This window comes from Phyllostomus discolor, chromosome 1 (assembly GCF_004126475.2).
Source record: "Phyllostomus discolor isolate MPI-MPIP mPhyDis1 chromosome 1, mPhyDis1.pri.v3, whole genome shotgun sequence".
Taxonomy (NCBI): Eukaryota; Metazoa; Chordata; class Mammalia; order Chiroptera; family Phyllostomidae; genus Phyllostomus; species Phyllostomus discolor.
The window spans coordinates 111,383,351-111,398,285 of record NC_040903.2 but is presented as its reverse complement, the minus strand read 5'-3'; positions in this window follow the sequence as shown (position 1 = coordinate 111,398,285).

The window sequence follows — 14,935 nt, the reverse complement described above, 5'->3', positions numbered from 1 at the left end:
TATGTAGCTCTTATGTGTACAAAGAAATCAACTGGCTTGTTCCCCACTATCAACTGTACCCAGGGCTCCTGTGGGGAAATAGTAATATGTCAGGAGATGTCTAGGGAACCCCTGGGCTTCTTCATTCATCAGACTCCCCTTACACTTTTGACATTTCTTGGTAGGGGTTTTCATATCCATTTTCTCTTTTGAACCTCAGGCACTCCTTTCTCCAGGGATCTCCTTGCAATAGGCACATTGATTTACACCAAGGGGACCTCCCTTTTTCCTTTGAGGATTCTATCTCTTGTTCTGCTCCCACCACCATGTTTCCAAGAACATGGTGGCCTGCTATATCTTTTTTGCCTTCAATCCATTATAGACTTAAAATCTATGCCTATCAGCTGAGTGGAATTTATTCACAATGTCCCATCTAAATTCTATAGCTTCCTTCTAATACCTGGTACTTTGTCCAATAAAGATCATGTTCGCCATCCACACATTTTCTGTTGCCTACGGGTCACATCATTATGTTTCCTATAGGCCTGATAGATCCTTTCTAAAAATTCAGAAGGGTGTTCAGTTGTTTTTTATTGAAGGGCTTATGTCATATTCAGAGTCTTTTTTTAAGCACACCTTTCCTAAGCCCTTGCAGTATGCACTTTCTTCAATGTTCCAGTAGGGCAAGTTTTCCTCCATTTGAGTCCCAGTTTGTCTCTGTGAAAAGAATTGCTTCAGCTGGGTTGGGGTACCCAATGGGATTCTTTTGGTGGAGACAGTAGGCTTCTTTCTTTCTTTCTTTCTTTCTTTCTTTCTTTCTTTCTTTCTTTCTTTCTTTCTTCCTTTCTTCCTTTCTTCCTTTCTTCCTTTCTTCCTTTCTTCCTTCCTTCCTTCCTTCCTTCCTTCCTTCCTTCCTTCCTTTCTTCCTTTCGTTCGTTCTTTCGTTCTTTCTTCTTTTTCTTCTCCTCCTTCTCCTTCTTCTTTCTTCTTCTTCTTCCTTCTTCCTTCTTTCTTCTTTCTTCTTCTCCTTTGCATTACTTATCACCAGCACTCTCTCATCTGGACTTAACAACATGTTAAGGAGAGCCTGCACATCTGCCCAGGTCATATGAGGGGTGGCAAAATTTGAGGTGATAAGATCTGCCATTCTCTGAGGATCTTCCCTATATGAGATTGAAATTCTTCCAATTCAGCAAGTCTGAAGTGGAGAACAGAGTATGGGCCCGATAGTAACCAACTGGCTGGCCTTCCTGAGTTACTCTAACATGGGTAATATTTCAAAGGAAACTTCATTGTACATGATAGGGAAGCTCCCTCATCAAATTTGGTGTCTTGATGGTTGTTCAATGGGGAGATTCATCCTTAATCATACAGAGATGTGGTCATTGTCTCTCTAGGCCCTAATTCAGGGGTAGCTAATGGTGGGGGTGGAGATGAGGGTATCCTCCTAAGATAAAGCCAGTGTCCCCTGCATTCGGGGCATTAATAAAGCTTATTTCCTCATTCTCTTTTTCTTTCTATGTCTTACTATCTGGAAGAGGTTTCAAGGCCCATTCCCTTCTATGTACCATCAAGTGTACCTCTGTCTCTGGTAATATTCTATTAGGCAACAACATAAATGCCTTGATATAATGGATTTCATCCCATTTGTGTAACAATTGGCAATATTAACAAGTGCATAATGATACAGCAACCTAGGGAACAATCCACATACCATCTTTCCCCATAATCCAAAGCACACAAAGGGTATACAGTATTACCAATAATAAATCAAAAATTCCTTGGATATTAGATAATGATTGTACATATTCTAGTCTGCTAAAATTCTATCCAGTAGGCTTCCTTCAGGAATAAACCCAGAACAGTCCCTGCTGGCCTACATACACAGCAGACCCAATTGTATGAACAGAAAAACCAAGGTAACCTGGGAACATACAGAAAAACTGGCACCCACAGCTCCACCCACAAGTCCAGTATTCCAACATATGCTCTCAAGCAAGTTTTCTGTCAAACAATCTAACAAACAGTGGCCCCCAAGCAATGGTCTCCCCAAAGCTTGACCATACCTCACCTGGACCCTGGTTCACAGCCCCAAAACTCAGGTCTGAGTCTTCCTCCTTCCCAGAATTTCTTCCCTTTTCAGACCAATTTCTTTTCCAGTTGCCAGACATGTGTAAGTGGCCAATGCCTCTAATGGGTGTGCAGAGGATTTCTCAGCACTGCCCTGCTCTTCAGGGAGTGGACCTGTCATGAATGGCTAGAGTCCTGGTAGAGTTATCATTTTCTGTTACCAAACCCAAACAGTTGGAGGGGGGGTGTCCTACTACATTCCACCTACCAGGCAATACTCCAAAGACAGAGTTTGGTGGAAAGAAATATATTTTATTTAACAATTTTTAAAGTCCGTTTATTCCAAGACACCCAGAGAAAAATCACCCTCTCACCCTCTTCTTGCTTAGTCCAAGTTTGTGCCAAGAACCTCTTCTCCAACCTAAAAGTATAAATGTAAGTGGCTTAGCTGGTATCCAATTGCTGTTTAGCTTCAGGCATCTTTTACAGTCTTTGTGGCCAGGCTTTGTGGCACAGTGCACTTGTGGTACACTTCCCTCTTCCTATTTCTCCTTAGAAGGCCATGTTGGCAACTGTTGACGTGTCCATAAGAGGGTAAGGGGATGAAATGGGGCCTGTGACCAGCAGGTCCAGGCTGGCAATCACTGACAAGTCCAGATGGGGTAAGTGTGTGGCTGTGACCACTGACAGGTCCACAGGGTTCATGGCCCCAAACTCTTTCCATCCCCTCTTCCAAGGCCTGGGACCCAAGCATCCCATTCCCCTGTGTCCAGGAATGTGGGGTGATCAAAGAGAAAGGAGACCTGACAGGGCTTAACCAACTGCCAGTTTCCATGACTACCAGAGCAATACTTCTGCAGCAGGTGCTCCAGGACCTGGAGACATACAGCTGTCGTGAGTAGTGGTGACCACCCCATACATAAGGCCAGCCCCTAACAGGCAAGGACCACCTCCTCTGACTCCACTGCCTAGTCTCACCCCACCTTGCATCTGTTATACTACCATGCATTTATTTGTATTTTCACATTCATTGTACTTGTGTAAATTTCATAAAATTCTCTGTAAGACCAGTGTCCATAGTTCAGTGCCTTACTTACTTCCATGTAATTTATTGTTTCAAGTTATATATATATATATATATATATATATCCTATATATATATGTGTGTGTGTGTGTATCACACACACACACACACATATATAGGTTTTTAATCCAATCTGAGTTAATTTTTAAAGTATATTTTATTGATTATGCTATTACAGTTTTCCCAATTTCTCCCCCCTCCACCCTGCACCCTCCAACCCTCCAGCATTCCTCCCCTTAGTTCATGCCCATGGATTGCACATATAAGTTCTTTGAATTCTCTGTTTCCTATGCCATTTTTAACCTCTCCCTGTTTATTTTATGCCTACCAATTAGGCTTCTTATTCCATGTAACTTCCCCCACTATTCCTCCTCTCCTCCTCCCCACTGAAAACCTTCCATGTGATGTCAATTTCTCTGTTTCTGTTCCTCTTCTAGTTGTTTGCTTAAAGTTTGTTTTCATTCATTTTCTTTTTTCTAGGTTAATTTGTTGATAATTGTGAATTTGTTGTTATTTTATTGTTCATAGTTTTTGATCTTCTTCAATTTCTTAGATAAGTCCCCTTAACATTTCATATAATAAGGACTTGGTTATGATTAACTCTAACTTGACCTTATCTGGGAAGCACTATATTTGCCCTTCCATTCTAAATGATAGCTTTGCTGGATAGAGTAATCTTGGCTGTAGGTCCTTGTCTGTCACGACTTCAAATACTTCTTCCCAACCTCTTCTTGCCTGTAAGAAATCAGCTGATCATCTTATGGATACTCTTTTGAGAAATCAGCTGATCATTTTATGGATACTCCTTTGTAGATGACTCTCTCCTTTTCTCTTGCTGCTTTTAGGATTCTCTCTTTATATTTAATCTTGGGTAAGTTAATGATGATGTGTCTTAGGGTGTTCCTCTTTGGGTCCAACTTCTTTGGGACTCTCTAGGCTTTCTGGACTTCCTGAAAGTCTATTACTTCTACCAGATTGGGGAAGTGTTCCTACATTGTATGTTCAAATATTTTTTCAATTTCTTGCTGTTGTTCTTCTCCCTCTGACACCCCTATAATTCAGATACTATAATGTTTAAAGTTGTCCCAGAGGTTCCGAAGCCTTTCTTTCTTTTTTTTTTTTTTTTTGATTTTTGTTTCTTCATTCTGTTCTGGTTTGATGTTTATTTCTTCCTTTTGTTACAAATTGTTGCTTTGGTTCTGGTTTCCTTTCTGTCACTGTTTGTTCCCTGAATATTTTGATTTATTTCACTTTGGGTACCATTTGTTTGTTCTTTCATTTTGAAACCAAGCTCAATCAGTTCTGTGAGTATTTTGATTACCAGTATTTTGAACTCTCCATCAGATAGGTTGGCTATCTCCTAGTTGCTTAACTCTCTTTCTAGGGTTTCTCTCTGTTCTTTCATTTGGGCCATATTTCTTTGTTTTTGTGCACCAGTGTGGTTGAATGTTTCTTTAATTCCTTGGTTGTTAGAGTTTTATGAAGTTTGATTTTCTGGTACTTCTGGTTTATTGTTTTTAGATTGGTTGTTATCCTCCTTTTGATTGTGTGAGGAAGTAAATGGTTTCTACCTATGCCTCCTCCATCTTGGTATGAACTTGTATGAGTTAATTTTTATATATGGGGACAAACAGTAGTCTAGTTTCTTTCTTTTGCTTGTGGCTCTCCAATGTTTCCAGAACCATTTCTTAAATAGACTTTCTTTTATCTGATGTGTGTTTTTGTATCCTTTGTCAAAAGTTATTTACCCACTTATAGGTGAGAGCATATGGTATTTGTTTTTTACTACCTGGCTTATTTCACTTACCATAATGCTCTCCAGTTCTATCCATGCTGTTGCAAAAGGTAGGAGTTTATTGGAACCTAATCAACATAAAAAAATGAGTGATCAAAATATAACCTGAGACATAAAAATAAAGAACAAACTGACAGTCCTGGCTGATGTAGCTCAGTGGATTGAGTGCAAGCCTATGAACCAAAGGGTCCTTCATTCAATTCCCAGTCAGGGCACATGCTTGGGTTGAGGGCCAGGTCCCCAGTAAGAGGTGCACAAGTGGCAACCACACATTGATATTTGCCTCTCTTTCTCCTTCCCTTCCACTCCCTCTAAAAATAAATAAATGAAATCTTAAAAAAAAGAAACAAACTGATAGTAACCAGAGGGGAGCAGGATAATGGAGCAAAGAAGGGGAAGGGTCATCAAGGAACATGTATAAAGGACACATGGGCAAAGGCAATGGGGGAAGAGGATTGAATGTTGGAGGTTGGGGTGATTAGGGCAGAGGAGAGTAATGGGAGAAAATGGGGACAACTGTAATTCAACAACAATAAATTAAAAAAAAGAAAACATGTATGCACAAAAAAACTTGCAAAACAATAAAAGTTATTTACCCATATGCATATAGATTTATTTCTGGGCTCTCAATTCTGTTCCATTGGTCTGTGTATCTATTTTTCTGCCAATAACATGTTGTTTAGATTATTGTCACTTTGTAGTCTAGTTTGAAATCAGGGAGTGTAATACTTTCAGCATTATTTTTCTCATGACAGCTTTAGATATTAGGGTCTTTAGTGGTTCCATACAAATCAGATGATTTTTATTTTGTTCTATGTTTTAAATGTCATTGGAATTTTGATGGGGATTGCATTAAACCTGTATATTGCTTTGGGTAGTATGGACAGTTTAACTGTGTTGATTCTTCTAACCCATGAAGATCTTTCCATTTCATATTTTTTCAGTCTCTTAACAGAGCTTTCTAGTTTTCAATGTATAGGTCCTTTAAATCCTTTATAAAGTGTATTCCTAGGCATTTTAGTCTTTTTGTAGCAATTGCAAAAGCAATTGTTTTGTTTTCCATTTCTTTTTCTGAAATTTCATTGTTAGTATATAGAAATACAATGAGCCCTGCTGGTGTGCCTCAGTGAATTGAGTGCTGGCCTGTGAACCAAAGGGTCACTGGTCTGATTCCCAGTCAGGGCACATGCTTGGGTTGCAGGCCAGGTACCCAGGAGAGGGCACTGGAGAGGCAACCACACATTGATCTTTTTCTCCTTCCCTTCTCCTTTACCTAAAAATAAGTAAAAAATTTAAAAGAAGAAATACAATGAAGTTTTACATTAATTTTGTGTTTTGCAACTTTGCTGTATTTATTATTTCTAAAAATTTTTTGATGGAGTCTTTAGGGTCTTCTGTACAAAGGATTATGTCATCTGCAAAAAGTGACATTTACTTCTTCCTTCCCAATTTGGATGCCTTTTATTTCTTTGGTACCATAGTTACATTGTAATGCTCAGTTCTGATTTCCTACTCATTGCCTTAAAAAGTGGATAAAGTGTTATGTGACAGAGGAAAAAATATTTTTAAAATTTCCCATGCATTTTTTTTTGCTTTTTAAATGCCATATTAACATTTTTTAAATTATGCAAATTAGTGGCATTAAGTACATTCATAATGTTATGCAACTATCACCACTATCCTTCTCCAGAACTTTTTTATCATCCCAAACTGGAAATCTGTACTCATTAAATAAATTTTCATTCTTCCCTTCCATCAGCCCCTGGAAACTACCATTCTACTTTGTCTCCATGAATTTTATTTTATATATGTCACATAAGTGGAATCATACGTTTGTTTTGTGTCTGACTTATTTTACTTAGCATGTGTCTTCAAGGTACATCAATGTAGTAGCTGTATTAAAATTGTATTTACTTTCAAGGCTGAATATTATTCCATTTTATGAGCATACCAAATTATGTTTTTGTTCTTTCACAGATGGAAATTTGAATTTTTTTCACCTTTTTAAAATTGTGAATAATGATGCTATGGGCATTAGTGTACAAATGTATATACTATAGGCCTTGATTTAAATTATTTTGGTTATATACCTAGCAATAGAATTGTTGGGTTCTATTGTAATGCTTTGAAGAAGTGGAATACTGGTATCTACAGTGGCTGAACCATTTTACATTCCTACCAGCAATGAACAAATATTTCAGTTTCACCACATACTTACCAATACCTTTTATTTCTCTTTTTATAATAACTGTTCTTATAAATATGAACAGTTATTATAATAACTGTTCTTATAAATATGAACAGTTATTATAAACTGTGAAATATGAACAGGTATTTCATTGTGGTTTTGATTTGCATTTCTTATAGTTAATGATGTTGAAGTATGATTTTATTTATTTATAGACCATTTGTATACATTATCTGCAGGAATGCCTATTCATGTCTTTTGCCCATTTTTAATTGTGTTGTTTGTTGCTGTTTAGTTGTAGGCATTCTTTTCATGTTCTGGATATAAATAATATATCATGTGTGATTTGCAAGTATTTTTTCCCATTCTGTGAGTTGTCTTTTCTATGATAGTGTCCTTTGATTCATAAAATTTTTAATTTTGATGAAGTCCAACTTAGCTATTTTTCTTTTATTACCCATGCTTTTAGTGTTATGACTAACACATTATTGTTTTATCCAACTTCACAAAGATTTTCCCCTGTGATTTATTTTAAGAGTTTTGTAGCTCTTGTTATATTTATATCTTTGATCCAATTTGAGTTAGTGTTTGTATATAAGGTAAGGTAAAGTTTCAACTTCATTCTTTTTATGTAGATAACCAACTCTCTGCTACCATTTGTTGAGAAGACTGCCTTTGATCATCAAATGGTCAGTCTTAGCACCCTCATATTTGACAATATATGCAAGAGTTTATTTCTGGGCTCTCTACTCTACTTGTATCATTTTCCCGCTATTTTCTATGTACTCCAAAACTACATATGATGATACTATTCACTGTGCAAAGGATAAAACCAAGCAGAAGAAAATTAGAAACTCAAAAAATACATACTAATTAAATTATTTAGAAGAAGATATCTTTTATTTTCTTGTGACTAGAACATCCAGAATAGAATCAGCATATACTATATAGATGGAACAGAGGAGAGAAAGGGCTCTCACTTAAGAAGAATGACTCTGTATAAATCTGTTAAAAGTCTCCAAATATCCAACATTTAGTTTGAAGGGTTGAATTTATTGCTCTTTCCAGATGATCTAACCTATAAGTGGAACCTAATCAACAAAACAAACAAGTAAGTAAAATATAACTACAGACATTGAAATTAAGAACAAACTGACAGTAACCAGAAGGAAGATGGGAGAGGATAATGAGGGGGGAAGGGGGAAGGATTGTCAAGGAACATGTATAAAGGACACGTGGACAAAGCCAAAAGGGATAGGATTGAGGGTGTGAGGTGGGGATGGCTGGGGAGTCGGGGGAGTATTGGGGAAAATGGAGACAACCATACTTGAACAACACTGAAAATATATATATATTCCAATTGACAATTTTAATATATCATAATCCATCCAAAAACTGTTCTATCTTACCCATTTTTTACCATTCACTTTCTATATTATTCTGCATTATAAGGTATTTTTATTGATAGATAATGGATATCTTAAAATACACATGGAAGAAATTCCACAAAAATTTAAACTATTCTTGTTACTATTATTTTTAAATATTTTATTGTTTATGCTATTACAATTGTCCCAATTTTCCATCTTTGATTCCCTCTACCAAGCCTTCCCCCAACTCCCACAGTCAATGGACTCCCATTGTCCATGTCCGTGGGCTGTTCATATATTTCTTTGACTAATACCTTCACCTTTTTTAACCAATTCCCACTTTCCCCCTCCTCTCTTGAGGCTCTCAGTCTTTTTGCTGTTTCTATGCTCCTAGTTATATTTTGCTTATTAGTTTATTTTGTTCATTAGATTTCACTTATAAGTGAAGTAATATGGCATTTTTCTTGCATTTACTGCCTAATTTCACTCAATGTAATAGTCTCCAGCTCCAACCATGTTCTTGGAAAAGGTAAAAATTCCTTCTTTACTACTGCTGCATAGTATTCTATTGTGTAAATGTACTACAGTTTTTTTTTTTAATTCACTCATCTACTTATGGGCACTTAGACTGTTTCTGCCATTTGGGTATTGTAAATAGAGCTGCTATGAACACAAGGTTGCATATATTCTTTTAAATTGGTGTTCTGGGATTTTTAGGATATATTCCCATCAGTGGAATCACTGGGTCAAAAAGAAGTTCCATTTTTAATTTTTGGAGGAAATTTCGTACTATTTCCCACAGTGGTTTCATCCATCTGCATTCCCACCAGCAGTGCAAGAGGATTCCATTTTCTCCACACCCTCGCCAACACTTGTTTGTTTAATAATGATAGCCTTTCAAAAAGGTGTGAGGTGATATTCTATTGTGGTTTTAATCAAATCTCTCTGATGGCTAGTGATGTTGAGAGTTTTTACATGTCTATATACTATCTGTATATCCTTCTTGGAAAAGTGTCTATTCATGTTCTTTACCCATTTATTAATTGGATTTTTTGTCTTCGTGGTGTTGAGTCATATAAATTCTTTATATATTTTGGAGGTTTAACCCTGGTTGAGTGTATCATTGGCAAAAGTTTCTCTCATCAGCATGTGCCCTTTTAATTTTCATTATGCTTTTTAGTCATGCAGAAGCCTTTCAATTTGATGTACTCCTATTTGTGTATTTTCTATGTTTATCTTGTCCTAGGAGATATATCATCAAAAATAATTACACAAGATATCTGAAATTTTACTGCCTAAGTTTCCTCTAGAATTTTTAGGATATCATGATTTACATTTGTTTTTTTCTTAAATCCATTTTGAGTATGTCCTGTTTATGGTGTAAGTTGGTGGTCTAGGTTTTTTCTTTCTTTTCTGTATTTTAAAAATTTTATTGTTGTTCAAGTATAGTTTTCCACCTTTTCCCCCTAATACTGACCCCTAACCCAGTCACCCCCACCTCCCTCTCCTGACTCCATCCCCCTTGGTTTTGTCCATATGTCCTTTATAGGTGCTCTTGAAAACCCTTCACCGTTTCCCCCCACTAATCCCTAACAACTCCCTTCTGGTTACTGTCTGTTTGTTCTTAATTTCAATGTCTCTAGTTATATTTGTTTACCTGTTCATTTTTTTGATTAGGTTCCACTTAAAGTTGAGATCCTATGGTATTTGTCTTTCACCACCTGACTTATGTCTCTTAGCATAATCCTCTCCAGTTTCATCCAAGCTGTCAAAAGTGTACGAGCTCTTTCTTTCTGCTACATAGTATTCCACTGTGTAAATGTACCATAGTTTTATGATCCATTCATTAACTGATGGGCACTTAGGTAGCTTCCAGCACTTGGATATTATAAATTGTGCTATTATGAATATTTCAGTTCATTGGTTCTTTGGATTGGTGTTTCAGGGTTCTTAGGATATAACCATAGCAGTGGAACTGCCAAGTCAAAAGGCAGTTCCATTTCTAGTTTTCTGAGGAAATTTCATACTGTTTTCCACAGTGGCTGTACCAGCCTGCAATCTCACCAAAAGTGCACTAGGGTTCCATTTTCTGCACATCCCCTCCAACACTTGTTGTTTGTTGTTGTTTTCTTTTAAATTGGACATTCTCACCAGTGCAAATATGTAGCTCCTTGTGGTTTTAATTTGCATCTCTCTGATGACTAGCAATACTGAGCATCTTTTCATATGTTTCTGGACCCTTTGTATGTCTTCTTTGGGGTAAGTGTCTGTTCAAATCCTTTACCCATTGTTTAAGGGTTGTTTGCATGTACTAATTCAGTTCTCCCAATACTATTTGTTGAAAAAGCTGTCTTTAATCCACTTTTTGCTCTTGTCTTCTTTGTCAAATATTAGTTGTCCATAAAGGTTTGGGTTTATTTCTGGGCTCTGAGTTCTGTTTCATTCATCTATGTGTCTGTTCTTATGCCAGTACCAGGCTATTTTGATTACAGTGGCCTTGTAGTATAGTTTTACATCAGGTATTATGATTCTTCCAACTTTGTTCTTTCTAAGATTGCTGAAGCCTTTAAGAGATTTTTTTGTTGCATATAAATTTTTGGAATATTTCTACATCTGTGAAATATGCCACTGACATTTTCATAACATTACATTCGATGTATAGATTGCTTTGTGTAGAATGCATATTTTAATGAGGTTAAGTCTTCCTATAAATGAACACAGTTTATACTTCTACTTATTTCTGTCCTCCTTGATTGCTTTCTTCAGTGACCTGTAGTTTTCCAAGTACAGGTCTTTTAACTTCTCATTTAAATATATTCCAGGATACTTTTTTGTTGTTGTTATTGCAATAGTAAATGGGACTGTTATCTTAGTTTATCTTTCTGATAGCTCATTGTTTGTGTATAAAATGCTATTGATTTCTAAATATTGAATTTGTATTCCATTCCTTTGCCAAATTCACTTATTAGGTCAAGTACCTTCTGGTGAAGGCTTTAGGGTTTCTACGTACAGTATCATGCCATCTGCAAATAATGGCAGTTTTACTTTCTTCTTTCCAATTGTGAATGTATTTTACTTTTCTTCTTGTCTGATCACTGTGGCTAAGATTCTAGTACTGTGTTGAATAAGAGAGGTGAAAGCTGACATCCCTTTCTTATTCCTGATCTTAAGGGAAACATTTAAATCTGCCCATTGAGGATGATGTTGACATTAGGTTTATTGTATATAGCCTTTGTGATATTGAGGTAGTATCCTTGTATTCCCACTTTGATGAAAGCATTTTTTTTTAATCATAAATGGTTGCTGGATTTTATCAAATGCTTTCTCCGCATCTATTTATATGATCATGTGGTTATTGTTTTTCATTTTATGTAATCTATCACAATTATTTTTTGTGAATATTGTATCATCCTTGCACCCTGTCATTAATCAAACTTGATCATAGTGTATGACCTTTTTAATGTATTGCTGGATCCAGTTTGGTAATATTATGTTGAGCATTTTAGTATCTACGTTCATCAGCAGTATTAGCCTGTGATTTTCTTTCCTTGTTGTGTCTTTACATGGTTTTAGAATTAAGAAAATACTGGCTTCATAAAAAAAGGTTTGGAAGTTTTCTATCCTCTTGAATTTGATGGAATACTTTTAGAAATATTGAAGTTATTCTTTCTTTGAATATTTTGTAAAATTGTGAAGCCTTTAGGTTTAGGGATTTTGTATGCTGAAAATTGGTTGATAACTGCTTCAAAATTATGAGTTGTTATTACTCTATTCATATTTTCTGCATCACCCTGATTCATTTTTGGAAGATTGTGTGTTTCTAGAAATTTGTCTGTTTCACCTGGGTTGTCCTTCTTCATTTCATGTAGTTATTCATAGTATAGTCTCATAAACATATGTATCTTTATCATATCAATTGTTACTGCTCCTATTTTATTTCTGATTTTATTTATATGGGTCTTATCTCCTTTTTTAAATGAGTCTTGTAAAAAGATCATTTCTTTTGCATAAATTTTCAAAGAATCAGCACCTTGATTAATTTACTTTTGAATTTAATTTTAGACTCTGTGCCATTTAATTCAGCTATGATCTGGATTATTTCTTTTCCTCTACACATTCTGGTTTAGGCTTACTGTTTTTCTAGTTCTTTCAGTGAAATATTAGGATGTATTTCAGTTTAGTTTAGCTTATTTTTATTTAACTATATGTTTATTTTTATAGAAGGAACATGGAAAGAAGTGAGGTAGGTGGGAGCTTAACCCACTTGTTTGTGCATGCTGCTGGGGAACCTAGTCAATCTTCTGAAGCACAGAGTGAACAGCAATGGAATCCCAGCTTATATGAAGCTTGGAAGACAAAAATTACAGAGGACATTAAAAGTGAATGATAAGGTGGGAGTTGTGAACACCAGGGAACCCACTGGAGGAGACAACCAATCAACATCAACAACAACAACAAAAAATACCAACAGGTAAAGCACAATTACAACAAAATAACCCACACAAATACAATAAAGGGCAACCCTAGAGCATCTAGAGAAGGAGATCGAAGAGACCACACCACTGAATTCCTCAGAATTTTTACAAAGCAGTTCACCCAACAAAGACAGCTGGTAAAGCAGAGCATCAGGATTCATAGAAACAAACAAAAAGAGTCACCTAAAATGGAGAGACAAAGACAGAACCCTCAATTAAAAGGAATGGGAGCTGCCCCACTAAAAGAGATAAATGAAATGGAGGCAAGCAAACTATCCAATATAGAATTCAAAAGAATGGTCATAAGGACATTTAAGGAACTCACAGACAACTACAAGGAAATGAGTCAGAACTACAACAGTATGAAAAGATAAATATAAATTAAGTATAAAAACCAGGGAGAAATGAATAATGCAATTTCAGAAATAAAAAGACACATTAGAAGGAATTACAGGCAGGCTGGATGGAGCAGAGAACCAAATTAGTGAGCTGTAAGAAAAGGTAGAAAGAAACACCCAGGTAGAGAAGCTTCATGAAAAGATAAAAAATATGAAATGCCATATGATCTCACCTTTAACAGGAACCTAATCAACAGAACAAATGGACAAGCAAAATATAACCAAAGACACCGAAATATAGAGTGGGCTGACAGTGACCAGAGGGGAGAGGGGAGGGAATTTCAGTGGAAAAGAGGAAGGGTTTGCAGAAACAAGTATGGGGGCACATGGACAGAAACAAGGTAGGGTGAAAATTGGAGGGAGGTGGGGAGGGCTGGGGAGGTGGGCTAGGATGGGAGTAAAAGGCAGAAAACTGTACTTGAATAACAATTAAAATAAAAAAAAAAGATATCCTAAAAGAAGTGCAAGATAACATATAACACAAACAACATTCAAATCTTAGGAATACCAGAGGAAAACATAAAGGACCAAGGGATGGAAAACATGTTTGAAAAAATAATGACAGAAATCTTCCTGAACCTGGAAAGGGGAAGAGAGAAGCAAGTTCAGAAAGCACTCAGGGTCCCAATGAAGATGAACCCAAAGAGGACTACTCCAAGACATATCATAAGTAAAATGTCCAGTTTTAAAGTCAAAGAGGTAATCTGAAAAACAGCAAGGGACAAACAAGAAGTAATATACAAGCCCTGGCTGGCATAGCTCAGTGGATTGAGCACGGGCTGGGAACCAAAGTGTCCCAGGTTCGATTCCCAGCCAGGGTACATGCCTGGGTTGCAGGCCATAACCCCCAGCAACCGCACACTGATGTTTCTCTCTCTCTCTCCCCCTCCCTCCCTTCCTTCCCTCTCTAAAAAATAAATAAATAAATAAAATATTTAAGAAGTAATATACAAGGGAGCTCCAGTAAGGCTAGCATCTGATTTCTCAGTGTTAATGTTTCATTAACATTAAATGTTCATGGAATAAATGCTCAAATCAAAAGACATAAGGTAGCTGAATGGATAAGAAAATATGATCTATACATAAGCTCTCTTTAAGATAACCACCTCAGAAAAAAAGATCCCCAAATACCTAAAGTGAGGTGTTGGAAAAAATATTCCAAGCAAATAGGAAAAAAAAGCTGGGGTAGCAATACATATATCAGACAAAACAGACTTCAAAACAGAAGCCATCAAAAAAGATACTGGTTCTGGCTGTTGTAGCTCAGTGGATTAAGCTCTGGCCTGCAAACCAAAGGGTCGCTGGTTCAATTTCCAGTCTGGGCACATGCCTGAGTTGCAGGCCAGGTCCCCAATAGGGGGCTCATGAGAAACAACCACACACTGATGTTTCTCTCTTACTCTTTCTCTCCCATTCCATTTTCTCTAAAAATAAATAAATAACTTTATAAAGAGAGATACTGAAAGAAGCTTTGTAATATTCAAGCGAAGAATCCATTAAGAAGACACAAATATTGTAGACATATATGCAACCAATAAAGGAGGAGCACCCAAATATGTAAGGAAAATCTTAGAGA